Source organism: Carettochelys insculpta, chromosome 4 (genome assembly GCF_033958435.1).
Source record: "Carettochelys insculpta isolate YL-2023 chromosome 4, ASM3395843v1, whole genome shotgun sequence".
NCBI lineage: Eukaryota > Metazoa > Chordata > Testudines > Carettochelyidae > Carettochelys > Carettochelys insculpta.
In genome coordinates this window covers 49,181,791-49,195,000 of record NC_134140.1, presented here as the reverse complement: position 1 = coordinate 49,195,000, position 13,210 = coordinate 49,181,791, and the positions used below count along the sequence as shown (strand labels likewise).

At 41.0% G+C, this 13,210-nt stretch overlaps 1 long non-coding RNA gene across 1 annotated transcript in view; it reads right to left on the bottom strand.

Moving 5' to 3' along the window:
* Positions 1-8,404, bottom strand: part of LOC142012487 (uncharacterized) — a 126,949-nt gene extending 118,545 nt beyond the window's left edge. The window contains exon 1 of the long non-coding RNA XR_012645361.1: positions 8,175-8,404. This is a non-coding gene — a long non-coding RNA (uncharacterized LOC142012487). The remainder of the gene's footprint in view (positions 1-8,174) is intronic.
* Between the last annotated feature and the right edge of the window lie 4,806 nt (positions 8,405-13,210).

Sequence of the window (13,210 nt, the reverse complement as noted above, 5' to 3'; positions counted from 1 at the left end):
CACAGTGTAACAGTCACTCTTTAGCAAGCCCAGCTGGTCTGCTTTCTGCATTCCGCTGCACAGGGGCCTGCATTTGCTATAAGCCACTTGTACAAACAGAGCTGCACGCACCGCCACGCTGATTTGTGCATTATTTAGCTAACATCAGCTTTAGCCAGGATACTCCACTCCAGTTGTCTGTAACGTATCCCAGAGGAAGCCTGCCTCTGAGCACACAGCCAACTGGCCTGGAGCAGATAAAGACATGGGTAACCACATGGGCTTCTAAGGAAATTCAGTCACAAATGAAGTTGGTCATTCAGACCACTCACATCTGTACCAGAGTGTCTGAGCACTTACCTAGCTGGGCATCACTAGGTCAGCAATGGGAAAAGATCAAGGGTGTTAAGGTCTAATATATCATAATATGGAACAATGATATTCTATTTTTCCTTTGAAGATGTGGGCAGAACATGCTGATCACTCACACGTGATCTAATGAGCTAGTAGACAGCATGGAGGCTCCATGCACTGCTGAGAAGGATAAAGGTGGGAAAAACAGCCCTGGGAACCAAGAAGACTACAGCATAGCTGAAGTGGGAGAAGACACCGTCCATGGAAACAAAAAGTGGCACTACATTAACTCTCATTACCTGCACAGTTTGATGTAGTTAATTTTCATGCAAAGGGAGGCTGAAGCCACCAAGTCTTTGTTTCTATCAGTCCTTCATACTCAACATTTCCTGATGTTTCAGTGTTCTCTTCCTCTCATGTGGCTAGATAGGAAATTTACCTCAGTATCTGCACATACCTTAATGCTGCCTTCCAGAGTTCTGTTCCACCACTTTCTTCCTGAATATTTTAAGGTAAGTAAAATTTCATAGGGGATCACCCAGGACTGCCTTTTATTTTATTTTTGTCTGCAAAGGCTCTCACTGTAACCCTGAAAAAAATATGAAATGGTCTGTCTGTGAGTCTTACAGAATTCATGGACCATTCCAGCTATCGCCTTGTTTCCTGTGGACAGTGTTGATTTATTAGGGCTGTCAGGAGAGCTTTTCGTACTGTGCTTCCAGTAAGAGGCTAGAAGGGGGATTTAGCCGCCTACATCCCAGATGTCCAGTGGCTCCAGCTATGTGGCAACTGCGTAAATATCAGCAATAAACTTCTGACTCTGTGATTAAATAGGGTTTCGTATTTTTCCCCTTTAGCCCATGTTTAGGTGCCATACAGCCAAGTATTTTTAAGACATTTGTGGAATCTTTTGTTATGAAAACTTCTGCATACTATTCATTTCTGACATGTTTAATAGAAACTCCAGATTGCCAGATACAGCGTTATTAGAGTTTAAGGTTATGGGCTGGAAATATGCAGAAAGAGAGTGTGGTCTAGGGGTGGAAGACCAAGACTGGAAGTCAAGATGAAAGCCTGGCTTTGCCATGGACTTATTGCATGACTGAGAGGATACCATAGAGCTAGAGGCCAGAACGGATCTCCAGGTCATCTAGCCTGACCTGGTGCGTATCACAGGCCAGGAAACAGCACCCAACCCAATGCTAAGCCTATCTATCAGAATTAGACCAAAACACTAAAGCCCGCAAACTAAACAGTCTCTGCTTGTGGCTAACTACAAAGAAGGACCAACATGCACCAAAGCCTGAACTGATTCAGTGAGCAAGTGAGATACCCAGGTGATCCTGGCAAGTGACTTCTACCCCATGGCTTCTGAGGAAGACAAAAATACCCAAAGTCTGTGCCTCTCTCACTGGGTAGAAAATTCCTGCCTGACTCAGAATATGGTAATCACTGAGGCTGGCTACAGTATTGTTTCTATTTCAGGATACAAATGTATAGCCAGTCGCGGCCTAAACATCTCATTTGAAATAGCAGCACTGTTTCGAGCACAGTACTCCATTTCTGCTACCCCTCATCATAAGAGGGGTGTCAGAAACCTCAAAACTACCCCTTAGTTTGAACTTTGGTACCATTTGGATGGCACTGAGTTTGAAATATGGTAACTTGAAATACCTTACGAGTTATTTCAACTTATAGCTACAGTGTAGCTGTAGCCTTAGGTCCTGAGCAGTTCACTTGGAGCTTGTCTATGTGAGGTGGTACTGGGCAGCAAGTCAGAACCTGAATCCATAGCACATGAGTTTGCTGCACCATACCATTACTCAGGGACTCGGCTGCAAGGGGAGAGAAGTTCTGCAGCGTACTTTGATGTACGTCTATTTCAAACAGCAATACATCAAAGTTCACTGCAGAACTCCCAGTGCACAGTAGCAATGTCCACATCACCCATAACTGCGTGGAAAGCTAAAGGGCTATGGATTCAAACCCTGGCTTACAGAGCAGTAGTGTCCTGTGGAGAAAAGCCCTTAACTTCCATGTAGGGGACAAAAAATGATCTCCCAGAAGTTCTGTGTGGGTTAAACTCATTTTTGTAAAGCTCTTCGAGAAACACCGCCATCACAATTCAGGGCAACAGAACTTGTATCTTCACTCCAGCCAGGGCACCCACTCTCAGGTTTGGTCTACACTAGGGGGTAAGTTGACCTGAAGTGATGGCAAATGAGAGCCCAGGAAACTGTGAGCTCCAGTCCAAGGAATTCTCCTTTCTGTGCAGAGGAGAGCCAGGGAGATGCACTTTAAATTCAAGCAGACAGATCCCTATTACCAGCTCTTCAGATCTCAGGGGCTTTGTGCAGAGGGTTCCCCCCCTACCCCGCCACGCTTGTCCTGATCTCATGCAGTAGAACCATGGAGGGAAGTCTGTAGCATTGACTCCCACAAAGATTTCCACTTGGAAATCTCTCAGGCCCTGAGTGGCGCAAACTAGTACAGGCAGCTGCTCATTGCTCACCTACGCTGTCACCAGCTCCACTCCAACCTTAAAGATCTGTACAGCAGAGTAGGCACACTGGAGTCTGGAGCTCTGTGGAATGAGGTAAATGGTCCAGCACCTCACTGCTATGGGCTCACAGCACTTATTAACAACTTTGGCTCCTTTGCTTTCCTCAGGGATGAACAAAGGTGAGCCTACACCCCGAAGTCATCAAAATATACCCTGCCAAAACACGGCACTCAGTATATATAAATCGGTGATCATCCGCTCAGACAGATCTGCAATACCAATGGGGGGCAAAGTAGGCTGAGGACTGAGGCCATTCCACCCACTACACAGAGTATACCTGCAACCTGCATAGGAGATAGAAAACTCAGAGACCGTACATTCAAGGAATTTCCTTCAAATTCTTCCCTTGAGGGAGCATGGATCTGCCTCCCACAAGAAAGAACAAAGGATTTGCCCAGAAATGGGCTAACCTAGGGGCCCAAGGAATTATCCACATGCAGTTTTCTATCCTTAATTACAAGTCTCCTGGCCCCAGAACCTGGGGTTCCCATATGTGCGGGAACTAGAGGTGTGGAGTGCTGCAGAACCCACAGGCTCTATGCCCAGGATCCCAGCTGCCAGCCTTATGCCTAGCAGTAGTCCCAGCCTTGATTCCCTTGCCCTGTCTGTGTCCCTCTCTCCCAGAGACACACCCCTGCTTCCAGCCCAAGATCTCCTGGGGGTGGGAGGAGGCCAAGGGAAGGGAGCTGGCTTTCACCACCTCTGATTTTAGACCACAATACCATGGAAGAAGCTTTCAACCTGGTCCTGTCCCTGGCCAGCACCTTTCCACAGCATGAAGTCTGTTGTCCACATGTTCCCACCAAGTGGCTCCTGTTATGGAAGGAAAGCTCCTATAATGGAGGCAGCATTCCCTCTTTATCACCCCCACATGTGGTTTTAGCTTCTTTTTATCCCCGTGGGTGGATTCAAAGGAAACAATACAGCCATGAACTTCAGACTTCACCAGGAATGTCCTAGCATTTTTGGTACAAATGAGACCTTGTGCATCATTTTAACAAAATGAATCAGACTATGTGCTTTGTTTGTGCTGCAACCATGTCTTCTTCCCACTAACGTCAAAACATTGAAGGGAGTTTCTTTAGGGACTGAAATGCTTCTTACATAGCACTTGATAGTGCAAGATACTAATTATCCACAAAGCTTAATGAATGCTCTGGGTTGTATTTTCCTTCTTGCACTGGAAACTGTGGATGGAATTATGGAACCTTGATGCTGCAAAAAGAAGACACAGGAATTCACTGCTTTAAGGAAACAAGTGTTTGGAGTCAAAACCTATAGAAAAATAAGCGTGGTTAAATTTCTCTTTCTTAACTTAACATACATGTTGTTCTGAAAATGTGATATTAAAATATCAATTTATAACTCCAGCTTTGGAACATCTGCCTCGGGGATGCCACATCATTTTGAGCAGATGTTGCCTTCAAAGAATTTAGACAAAAAGGGACAGAGAGGTTTCTTAATTTAAATCTCTCTTTCTGTGTGTGTGCGTGCGTATATCTATATATATCTCAATATCGATATAGATACACACACAAAATTACATAAGTGTTCTGTGGCCTAGGTCCATATCTTTAGCATGACTGCAATTCCCCTTGACTGTCCTGACAGTCCTAATAAGCGTCAAGCAATTTGGCCTTTGCTGTATCCTGCAGCTGAAAAGTCTTGGCAAGAAATAAATGAAAACACAGAGAACTTTAATTTTCCTCTTCATATATTCTCAGGGGCAGTTTTAAGTCTTTTGGCATACTAGCCAGGCTTTTGCAAAAGGCATAGTGTAAATGAAAACTAAACCCCGGTGGTATCTTCTGGCAATCAGAAAGAAACTGCAAAAACATATGCTACGAATGCATGATGGTGTGCTTACTTTAAAAAAAAAAGTGCAAGAGAAATATTTTCTGTTAAGAGAAGGAAGAAAGGACATTCTTGCCTCTTTTCTTATTTTCAAACAGGAAATTGGTGCATACTTGAAACATCATCTCCCAAACTTTGTTGACGTTATCATTTTCATGATATGTTAGCAGAAGAATGCAATGGTTGGCTACTGGAGGGCAAAAAGTTTAGGGTGCTTTGGGATAAATATTGAAAAGTGGGGGACTCGTGTAGGTTAACATTATACTTTTTAAACTGATACTTTTAAAAAGTTCTAAGACCAAATGAAGACCAATTATTTAATTTTTCTCTCTGGAAAGTAATTCTTTATGAACTTTCTCCTTTAGTTCATGTAGTAGGTCATTTGTAAGACTGTGTGACAAAGAATCCAAGCAACACTTACGTCATTAAAAATAAACAGTCAGACATGTTTCAAAGCTGTGTTAGTCTGTTCCAACAAAAAACAATGAGAAGTCCTGTGACGCCTTAAAAACTAACACATTTATTTGGGCATAAGTTTTTATGGGCTGCAGCTGACTTCATCATATGCTGCAGCCCACAAAAGTTTATACCCAAAAAAACATTTTAGTCTTTAAGGTGCCACAGAACTCCTCATTTTGTTGCTTCGAGAACAACAAGAAATCTTGTGGCACCTTATAGACTAACAGATATTTTGGAGCATAAGCTTTCATGGGCAAAGACCCACTTTATCAGATGCACAAGTGGGAGGGTGGTTTCAGAGGGGTATTTAAAGAGTGGGGTCCCAGTAAGAGGGAGGGCCAGAGCTGACAAGGTCTATTCAGCAAGGTGGAAATGGCCCAGTATCAACAATACTTATCAAAAGAGGAAAAACCAAGTCAGATCAGACCTGTCAGATCAGGCATGTTAATTCACCTCATTTGCAGGAAACTCAAAAGCCACATTCTGATATTCTTACTAAAGTTGAGCAATATTTTACTATACCCATAGTTCCACTGAATTAAATGGCACCATTGACATGATAAGAAACTAATCAGCCCTAGTAAGTATATCAGAAATTGACCCAAACTAAAACAAATAAATCAGTAACTACGTAAGACCAACTCATTCACACCTTATTTGAGAGGTTAGTAGCACTACTTTCAATGGGATCAGCATTTTTAATGGCCTACGTAGCTGAGTAAGTTGAGAATTATTTGACCCACTCTGTGCAAGTCTGGTTTTACTGATTTGAGATTGTAAATTGATGTGTCTGACTCCCTTTTCCCAATGAAGTTAGTGTGACCACCCCTGCATGTGAGAATGAATACAGCTCTTAGAAACAACTTTACATATGGCATCAAAGCCGGTCCTGGTTAGATCCCCAACACATCCAAGTCTGATTTTTTTTTCCCACGCAACTTGCTGCAATACTATTTATTTTAATTGCTAACATTTTAGATTATGTCCCCGTTTCCTAGGGGCTTGTTTTTGTTTTTGTTTTTGTTTTTTGTTACGGAAATTAGGGTTTCCTGCAATTATACGTATAATTTGAGTATTTAGTTAAAATGAGTGCCCAGGCAAATTCAGGTATTTTCAATAACCATTTGCCATTACCTACCTCATCATTTCTTTATAAAATTCTAAGTTTGTGGCTGGTTCCTGCTTTTATTGAAGTCAAGATCAAAACTCAGTGAGGTTCTTTGTGTATGCAGCTGGTCACACATCTTCATGCACAGCCTCAGGTACCTGGCTTTTTGTAAATCAAACCATAAATCTATGAATCTATAAATCCATCAGACAAAACCTTTCAAACACAAACCAAACGCTTGTCTAACAGGTTAATAAAATGGTAATGACTCAGGTTCACAGAACTGGGACTGCATTTTGATCCACCACATTGGACCAAATTGTCATCAAGGCTTCTGAAAGTTTGCACAATGAAAGAGAAATCACTATCATTTTAAATTATGTACGTTCCCTGACCTAACTGAAAAGTATTCCTGTTGAAATCTGGTTCAGAAGACTTATAATTATTTCATCATCTGCTTATAAGGGACAAGAACACCTGCAAAGCCCAAAGCCGAAGAAGAGCTCTGAGTAAGCCTAAAAGTTTGTCTCGTTCTCTAAAGATATCGAGTAAAACATGCTAACTCACCTACCTCGATTATCTACTGGATTTCTGATATTCTTCAGTCATGGAATGACATAAATCTTTCAGTCCATTGTTAACATGAATAGAAGCAGAAATTTCTATTTCTGAAAGTCATAGTGATGCTATGAAATAATCTACAGGTTGAGAGATTAAGAAACACTAAAAAATAAGATGCGTAAATAGTCCATCTAAAGAGGAATTTACTTTAAAGGTAATTTCAAAAAAATGTAAACTCATCTATATTTAATAGTAACAGAGAAGGAGCCGTGTTAGTTTATATACTATCAAAACAAAAAAGCAGTCAAGTAGCACTTTAAAGACTAACAACATAATTTATTAGGTGAGCTTTCGTGGGACAGACCCATTTATGGTCTGAAGAAGTGGGTCTGTCCCATGAAAGCTCCCCACCTAATAAATTATTTTGTTAGTCTTTAAAGTGCTACTTGACTGCTTTTTTGTTTTGATCATCTATATTTGATGAAGATGAAACATTTTACATTTCTAAAAGTATTTTGAATTATATTGGCTGGGCACTCTCGTGCCAAGTTAGAAATGACTCATAAAATGAGAGCAAAAGCTCCTTTCTACATCTCCAATGCACAATATTTTTAATTTAATCTGTTAGAACTCCACCTTCCAACAAGAAGATGGCCATCATGTTATAATGTATCAACAGACAATGTCTGGCTGGATATAAAACATGGCAAAAATATGGGGAGGAAGAAGTTTGCTGATAACACCCTACACAACACAGAGAAAAATAACAACAACAACATCAGACTGCTGGAACATAAAATTGGTGGCATTTGCCTTCTTTTAATTTTGCACAAAGCAAAAGCATCATCCAGGAAACTGATCATGAATCCAACACTCAGTCCTGAGCATACTGAAATTTCAAAGCATGGTGGCAAATTCAAGAGCTCATCTACATGGATCAAGTTAATCTCCACTTTCTACCCAGTCTGAGTGAATATATATCCTGATAACAAAAATCACTAAATCTATTCCTCCCCATATTTTAGCCATATTTAGTTATTAACTTCTGTAATGACAGGGTATGATCCCGCCGGGGCCTGAGTGCCCTTATGTATCACTGAAGTCAGGAGAAGTGGAGGGCATTTTGTAACACCACCCAGGCACCACTTACCATCCCATAACACTGAGCCCATGGTACTTCAAAAGTAGCAGCACTATGATATTTGTAGGCACAGGTTAAACTGCTCTAGTCTGGTGCTCTCTGGTCTGCAACGTCCTTAATCTGGCATGATCTTAGTTAGCTGGATGATCACTTACCATGCGTGTGGCCAACTTTCCTGTGGTCACATGAAGTTTGTTTACAACTACCAGTCCTGGCTCTCAGTCTTCTGTGCTGTCATTTAGTTCTAATTTGCCCTGTCTCCTAAGAGCCCTGTAAGCAGTGGAAGTATTAGTAATGCTGCTAGACAATATTGATCTCCTGTGGTTGGCAAATTATATGGTTCACCTCCAGTTAGGTCCCAAGCTTGCTGGACTAGAGAGGTTCAACCTGCAATAAATGGTAACATGATAATGGTCCTGATTTCCCCTTACGATTTGCCTTGCACTTTGTGCTGTTATTTATACCTATGCCAAATGAACGTCTCATGTTACCCAATCAGCACAGTACAATCTGACATGCATTTGACACTGCTCATTCTATCGGGGGGAAAAAAAAAATTATCTGACTGTTACAACCAGAGTTGAGTTTGCAGGGCTAAAGGGTCATAAAAACAGTTGTTAGTTGAGAAATGAACATTTCAGATTCCAAAAATCACTGAAGCACAGTAAGCATAGAATCACATAGTGCCATTTTTCCAGTCACTTTGTTGACTAAAAACCCTTGGCCTGGTTGATGAGCACAAAGATGCCAATTCTTCTTAGAAAGGAAATGTGAAATAACCTCCAGCTCAGGAGAAATCACAGCAGGTAAACGTAAAGAACAAGCTTCTTGGTTACAAAAGCCACTATTACCCACTGATCTTAGAATCACTACAGAGTTACAGTAAATGGTGAATTCTGGGTGCAGCACAGAAAAGCCAGTGACTGATCTATAATGGAAGGCAAATATTTAAAGAAAACAGGTGGACAATATTATGGAGACTATGATCAGTGCTGGCTGGGTTCCATTGGTAAGAGTTCCATGGTGATGTAACAGTTCAGCGGGGAAATAGGAAACATAAAAAGACTAAATTAGAAAGAAAAACAGACACACAATTCAAAAGCACCTTGGATTCTCTCCAACTTTGAACAAAACAAATGTCTTTCTTTGAAAGTTATAGGAAGGCATTAGTGTTAAAAGGTAATTAGCCTCTCTGGATAAACATGATAATGGTTTTAGAGTCTGGAAAGAGGAAAGCTAGCATAATGGTTAAGGTACTTTCCTGACACTTAGATTCAACTCTTAGCTCTACCACAAACCTCATGGGTGACCTGCCATGACTCCTAGACAGTCTATGCACCAGCTTCCAATCTGAAAAATGGGCATAGCACTTCCCCACATCACCAAATGTTGTGCGGCTAGCTTCATTATGAGTTGTGAGGTGCTGGTATACAAAGGTGATGGAGGTCGTATAAGAGGGTGACATTTACAACACACTGCCAAAAACAGTACAGAACTGACTACAGTGCCCAGCCAGACATCAGAGGTAAAGGCAGTGTGTAAAAAAAGGGTCTGGCCTTTTATGTTAAAATCTTCAGAGGGTTATAGAAAAGAGAGTAAGATTAAGAGGAGATAGAGGAAAATCTCATCTGAAAATTTATATTGTATCCTATCTCCCTCCTCATCTTAAGTTTTCACTGTACCAAATTCCTGGTTCCATTATATTCAATGGCAAGACTTGATCTGAGCCAGGATTTCACTCCATGGTCCATAAATTTGGCATTATCTTCAATTTTTAACTTTCCTTCTTTTCCAATATGTTCCACATGATTGTAAATCTTCCAGTCACTCTCTCTGTATAGCATTGCCCAGGTCTAAGCCTATCTACACTCCATCTTTCTAGATATTCTCATTCACGTCCCTCTCTCCATAGGCCAGTTCTGATCCCAGGCCTCTCTTAATGCCCAATATCCAGAATGTATAAGATGCTGCTGCTCACCTCAGGTAAAATAAGCATAATTGCCTCAGCTCTACCATTCAACAGCTTCATAAGTTCCCCCATTCATTTCAGGATCTAAGTCAAAATTGCTCTCCTTGCCTTGAGGCTTTCCAAGTCTTGTCTGGCCCATCTTACAGACTTTGGGTGAAATCCTGGGCCCCAGGGAAGAAATCAACCAGGCTGGGATTTCACCCTTTACCTCACTTCATTCTGATCATCTAGTATTGGTCTCCTGTCTATTTTTCAACACAGTCTTATCACAGGAGGTAAATGGACCTTCTCCATTTATCTCCTTGCTACATGGAATGAACCAAGTGTATCAATCTGTTTTATCAGTTCACTGCCTCTTTTCATATTTCTGCTGAAAACGCAAGGAGAGGGATCAGTAAAATCTGCTTCAGATGACAGGCACTGTGAAGGGGCAGGTCCTTGAGCTAAGCAAGGTGATATTATGTGATGAAACACCATAGAATAAAGATATTTCAAGCCCAAGCACTGTAGGAACCTTAACAAAAGGGAAGATAAGCCTATTTAGTAGTCACTGTTACAATCTGTAAACATATTCACAAGTAATTAATGTTACCACCGTAATTCCTGTGCTAAATATCTACTCCAACATTGCCCTATTTAAAGAGCGAGAATATTGGGAACGCTGCAGAGTCTCTGAAAATGACAAACTGGAAAGATTTTAATGACACCACCTGCTAAAGCCTTACAAAGTGAAGAAAATAGATCTCTCTGAGACCATACAGCTCAACAGCTTAGCTCTCTCCACAAAAAGAGGTAATGTCAGTAAAATATGCTCACATTCACATCTTCCAGACGTTTGTCAGCTCATTCTTGCACTGATACAGACTACTCAGGGAGCTGCTGAATATTCTCTTATGTTTAGGTATCACTTTGAACAAATAAAACGCTACCATATTGAAGTGCTAGGTATTATCAATGGTCATCATCTCAGGGTTCATTCTAAGTCAAGGTCAGTGGATTTCAACTGTCTAAGTTGATCTCACCAGAAGGAGGGACATGAATCTGGGAAGAGTAAGGTTTAGGAACAAGGGTGTATAACATGAGGTATATTCACCTCAGTTCTCAGACTAGAAACTCCACAGAATAGATGTCAGGCATCTTCTAGTGAGAACGCTTCTTTATTTGGCACCCCAACATTTTACCTTTCCTTGTACAATGGAGATTAAATCAAAAGCATATTTGCTGACTCTAAATCTGAGTGTGCTAAATAGCACCAACTGTGAGAGCTGCCACGCTAGCAGCCCATTGTTTAATACATTAAACCTGGCCTTCTGTAGTCCATCAATATTTATTAATCTGCTTCGTGTGAAAATAAATCTGGTTTTGATTAGCCATAGTAAGCTGTCTGAGAGTCAGCCTCTAGCAAACAAGCCCTGTAGATTCACTTGAAAAAGCCCATAAATTGTCTGCTGTTCATTTAAATTAGGTGTGAAAAGAATGCAACCCTGAAAGCTGTCAGTGTTTATAAATTGGTAAGAGTTTTGTTTTGGGGGAGGGGGAGGGGTGTTCTCCATGGGGATCTAGGGCCAAATCCTCACTCCTCCACCAAAAATTGAGACAAACTGAGTTTGTCCAAAGGACATGAATTACAGGTTTGATGGATTTGCTCCACACTGCCCCAAGCCAGAGTGTAGAGTAGTTCCATGGGCAATGCGGTAGCAGCTACAGCCCCTGTCCATACATGTTTTGACACAATTCAAGGGCTCATTTAAATCTAATTTAACTGGAAAAAACTCTGGGCAAGTAAATACTCCCGTTTAAAGTTTCTGCACCTCTGTCCACCTGGGGAGGACTTGTTTTAACTAGTAAATGTAAAGGAAAAGAAAATCTAGGAAGAACTGGTATATAGAAAGCAGTAGGGATAGGGTTTGCAAGGTTGCACAATGGCTGTGCTAGAAGCAGAGCCCTATAATGCAAATAGCAACAGAATGTCTGGCTCCGTAGTGTTATGTGTAATGATTTGAAAGAGAAGACCAGGGCATTTCTAGAAGGTACGGAAATAGTTCCACATGAGTGTGATCTCTCCATTGATATCGTTACCATTTATATCATTACTCCCTGATCACTTGGGTGTCCGTAACAAAGCTTCCCTGAATTTCTTTGAGAGCGAGATCAGCAGTTATGGTTGTAAAGTTCTTAGCCTGACTGAAGGGAAATAAAAAGACTACCAGTCTTAGGTTAATTAACTGAATTCATTGAGGCATGATGGAACAAGTGGGATGAAGTGATTAAGAGAGGGGTTCCAACTATTATCATCAAAGCCTCTTCAGCCTAGTTCTTACTAGTGGGATCACTGAATCACAGTAATATAATGGGGCGAGGCTTTTCACATGCCTGGAAATGACACTGAAACATTTGCTTTCATGTGTGTTACCACTGCAGTGTTAGTTTCTGTTTCATCCTCATGCCACAATTTGCATATTTCAATGTTTTACTTTTTCAAAAAAATATTCTTACAGTGCGTAACTCTAATTTGGAAAATGGTACCTTCTAACTAGAGGTCTTTACACATAATCACCAAGTGCATAGAGCTGCACTATGAAAAAGTGAAAAGGAGGGATAGCCTTACAGTCAAAGCTCAGGACTGGCAGTCAAGACCTGAGCTGTGTTCCCAGCACCTGGGACCAAGCACAGGACTTCAATGGGACATGTATTGAAAGCTCAAATTACTACACTGATGAAGGCCATACAAGTTCATGGCTAGATAGACAGAATCTCCCACTTCTTTAGTTTTCACCTCCATAAATTAGGGCTAATAATACCTACCAAGCTGACAAGGATGTTGAGAAGCTAAATTAACAAGACTTGCAAAATGTGTGGGTTTGGCTAGGATAGTGCTGGCATTTTAACCCCTGGCTTAGGTGCTCCCAGGAAGAGAAAGCTGGATCATCTTATGAAAAAACAATGTGGATGTGACAGGCCATTCCATACACTTTATGAAAATATGTTTAAGAATATTAATATAGCATAACTAGAATATGCTTTATGCAAATACCTTATGCAAGATATCATTAGAAAAGTTATAGTCAACTAAATCTGACTTTCTCATTTGCATGCATGCGTCACCATTGTGCATCAAGTTGGGAATATGGCATATAAACCTGTGTTATTAATGTAGTCATGTTAAGTGAGGGCCAGTAATGGTTCTTCACAGCTCTGTTGGCCCATTCGAAAAGCGACAAC